The sequence below is a fragment of the Rattus norvegicus genome, chromosome 1, assembly GCF_036323735.1.
Source record: "Rattus norvegicus strain BN/NHsdMcwi chromosome 1, GRCr8, whole genome shotgun sequence".
Taxonomy (NCBI): Eukaryota; Metazoa; Chordata; class Mammalia; order Rodentia; family Muridae; genus Rattus; species Rattus norvegicus.
In genome coordinates, this window is record NC_086019.1 from 180369330 (window position 1) to 180373607 (window position 4278).

The 4278-nt window shown below is 44.6% G+C and overlaps 1 non-coding gene across 1 annotated transcript; it reads right to left on the reverse strand.

Annotated features, from left to right (window-relative positions):
* Positions 1-1858: 1858 nt before the first annotated feature.
* On the reverse strand, positions 1859-1965 carry Rnu6-651 (RNA, U6 small nuclear 651). The gene has a single exon (XR_005499980.1). It is a non-coding gene; the product is annotated as a U6 spliceosomal RNA (small nuclear RNA).
* Between the last annotated feature and the right edge of the window lie 2313 nt (positions 1966-4278).

Consider the following 4278-nt stretch of genomic DNA (forward strand, 5'->3'; position numbering starts at 1 on the left):
CCAAGTGTTTATGTTTAACTGAGTGTTGTTGACAAAGGGGCCGAGAATATGCAGGAGACCAACCATAATCTCATTAACAAACGATGTTGGGAGAACTGTGTATCTACAAACAAGTAAAGAACTTGGGCATGCTCCATTAGTTATTCAAGTCCTCCGCCCATGTTCCATATTTAATTTATGTGCAGATGGCCCAAACCTTTTCCTTTTGTGCCGTGGACCTATCTACTCTCACAAGAACCAGACAACTAGTTTTGCCTTCTCTCCTTCCCCTATTCTCCATATGGATAGACACAAGGATATCTTTAGATTCAGTATAATTAGGTGGTACTACAAAGACTCCAAGGTAGGCAGACATGCATGGAGCTTGTGGCTACTGGCCACCATCATAGAATGGTCGATGTCATTCCATTTGAGGTCATGATGATGAGGTAGACACCAGTTCCTTGTGTGTGTGGGTATTTCCATATGGAGAGTTATTCTTTTTGGATAAGAGTTCTGGGGGGTTGGAAGGAAATACTCCTTACCAGTCTTCAGCATCCCTTCTGCTATGCAAGGTCCTCTCCTCACCGTTATGTTCAAAGCTTGAGACATTGCCAACTGTACTTCTTGTCAAGGTAGGTGTCTGACCTGAGGGCCTGGTGGCAGCACTGCTGACAATGAAATCTTAAAAAGGTAAAAGTTCTAGGTGCATCTCTGATCATGTGTGACCATATGGTCATATGTATTGTATATGTGCACATGTGCGTGCGTGTGTGTGTGTGTGTGTGTGTGTGTGTGTGTGCAGGTGCATGAATAACATATGCATGTGGAGGTCAGAGGATAGCCATAGATGTGATGCTTTAAGCATCTATAAATTTTTCTTAAGACAGTCTTTCATAGGCCAATAACTTCACCACAGGGGCTAGGCTAGCTGGTTCCTGAACTTCTGGTGGTTCAGCTCTATCTGCCTCCCATCTTGCTTTCATCACTGGGATTTACAGGTATGTGTTACACCTGGCTTTTTCAGGTGGGCCCTGGGGATTCCAAACTCAGGTCCTCAAATCTTATGTTTTGGTGACTGAGCCTTCAAGTCTGAAAACAACAACAACAACAACAACAACAACAACAACAACAACAACATCTCTTTGTTGATGCCTTTGAAGAGATTAGCATAGGAACTGTGTGTTCCATCGTGGTTGTCTTAGTTAGGGTTTTACTGCTGTGAAGAGACACCATGACCAAGGCAACTCTTATAAAGGACAACATTTAATTGGGGCTAGCTTACAGGTTCAGAATTTCAGTCCATTATCATCAAGGCAGGAGCATGGCAGTGACCAGGCAGACATGGTGCAGGAGGAGCTGAGAGCTCTACTTCTTCATCTGAAGGATGCCAGCAGAATAGAATACTGACTTCCAGTCAGCTAGGATGAGGACCTTAAAGCCCACACCTGCAGTGACACACCTACTCCAGCAAGGCCACACCTACTCCAACAGGGCCACACCTTCTAATAGTGCCACTCACTGGGCTGAGCACATACAAACCATCACACTGGTCTTTGATTCCCATTTGTCCCTATCAAGGAATCTTAGTCACAAACTACACAAGCCATGGTCTCCCTTGGACTGGAGTTAGAGTCCCAACATGACTTAAAAAAGATTTATTTTTATTATTTTAAATTATGTCCCATCCTTACCTCATATGTGCTCATGAGTGCAGTGCCCGCAGTGGCTAGGAGAGAGCAGCAGGGTCTCTGGAGTTGAGTTACTGGTGGTTGTGAGCTGACACTGTGGGTGCTGGAAACAGAACTTGGGTCCTTTGGAAGAGCAGTATATACTCTGAACTGTGCCAGCATTCCAGTCTCTCCCATGATTTTTTTTTTTAAATATGGAATGCTTCACACACGCCCATGTCATCCTTGCACAGGGGCTGTGCTGCTCCTTGCTGTGCCACTCCAATTTTGGTATGAGCGCTGCCAAAGTGAGCGCCCTCCCCACGGTTTTCATGCCCTATGAGATGGAAGATGGTGGCTTGCATTTGGGCCTAAGAGGCCCCTGTTGTTGAGATTTGGGTTATTTATGTCCTGTACCCAGGCTCTTACTGTTTTCAAGTTTTGTCTGGTCTCTGCAGACACAGAACATGCACACCACTGCAAACTAGGACTTCTTTGACACATGCAGGTGCTGGGTACCTAGTGGCCAGAGGAACAATGGGTTCAGGCCCTTTGGTGTGCAGGTTTGCTGTGCATGTTGGGGACAAGGAGCAGGGACTTTTAGTTGCTTTATTTAGCAGGATCGCTACTCATCTTTCCACATGCCATTCAGCAGGTGTCATATACTTTTAAAAATATTTTTTTGTGAATAACTTTAGATTTATAGAAAAAGGCTCAAATATAGCACAGAGAATTCCTGCATTCATCCTTCATCCGGCTTGGCTCAGATTAGTAGCATCGTGTATCACCTGGGTATATTTGTCGAAACTATTAAGTTAACACCAACACACTGCCATTAACTAAGCTGCGGACTTCCTAACTATTTCATGTGTGTTCCCGTTAATCTACTTTTTATCTTAAAAATAAATCTTGTAACTTTTTTTCCAGAGCTGTGAGATTCTAGGCGTCCTTTGACCACTGAGGTGTAGTTACAGTCTAATCTTTAAGACCCTTTTATTTCTGAACCAAAATCTAATTTAAGATATTACCTTGCATTTAGTAGTTTTACTTTAAGTTTAAAAAAATCCTATTTACCTGTGCAAACATCTCTGTGTTATACATATGTATGCATATGGATAGGCCAGAGGGTGATGTTAGGTGTCTTTCTCAATTATTTTCTACCTTATTCTTTGGACGTAGTGTCTCTCACTGAACCCGGAGTCAGCGATGATTTGGCTATGTTGACTGGCCAGTGAGCTATAGGAATCTACCTGTCTGCCTCCCCAGTGATGCGATTATAGGCGTGTGTCACCAGGCCTGGCTTATTAGTTGGAACATGGAGGATCTAAGAAGAGCTCCTCATGAGTAACAAGCACTGTACCGACCGAGCCACCTCCCAGCCCTGCATTTGGCACCTTGAAGAAAACGACACTGGAAATTCCTTCCTGGCAGGGCTCCTGTTGACCGCACCTGCCAGGTGGATGCTCTTAATGCCCTCCTTTCCTGACATGGAGAACCCTATTTTATTCCCCTTACTTTTGTTTTCTCTGTATTCAAAGAAACATTTTTTCCTTGCTTATCTTCCTATTGTTTCATCCTGCTAATCTAAGTAAATCCATGCCCTCCCTTTTCCTTCTTTTAAAACACTGTAGTCTTTTCTGAACTGAACCTTGCTCTAATTGCACTGAAAACACACACAGATGATGACTCCACATTCAGTCATCATTTTAGTGTGGTGCCATGGTTCTGTTCTTCCCGTGTTCCCCTGGGATATCCAGGCACTGCTGCACACTAAGCAGGGAAAGATGGAGTGGAGCTGAACTCCATGGTCCACGTCTTTCCTTAGGGTATCCAGGCTCGGCTGAACACTGGGTGGGGAAGGATGAAGCAAAGTCTGGAAGGGTGTGCCTGGGTTAGGGGAGTGGGTGGTGGTGGGAAGGGGTGAGGGCCAGTGTGGGTGTGGGTGGGGGAGGTGTCTCTGAACATTTCAATGTTACAGCCTTTTGGTGTTACAACTCTTCAGTGTTCCAGCTCTTAGAAAAACAGCTCTCTTAGATGATAGACAACAAAGCCACTTGTTCTCTTTATTTGAAGTGAGCAAGGACTATAAACCTTGGAAAGTGGGAAGGGAAATCTTCTTTGGGCAACCATTGGCTGAGGTTTAAGGTTCTGGGGATACCTCACTTGCATGGATAAAAACGTTCCAGGAGGTTGAACCTGTAATTTTGTCAAGGATTTCTTGACATATCTCAAGTAGAGTGTGGGTGTTGCGCTTCCCAGATAAGGTAGAGGAGAGGAAGCCCCTGTGGGAAAGGGACTCCTCTATTTTGTAAGGAGCTCAGGGGAGTTATTGGACATGGTAGACTTTGACCTTAAGAAGCAGGGTTTCCCAATGTGAGGTGAGAGTTCTCTGTGGAAGACCTTGATTTATTCAGCCATCTTCTGCTGATGGACATTCTGGTTGTTTTTATATTCACTGAGAACTATAAAGCCACCACAAGCCAGTAAAGGTCCTCTTGGAGGTCAAAAGGAGACCAGCAGGGGAAAACACAATCTTAGTTTAGAAGTCAGTGGAGCTTTTTCTAGAACCCTAAGGTTTCTCTGGCCTCTTCCCTCAGGGTCTATCCTTTGTGGATGGCTGACTTAGAGG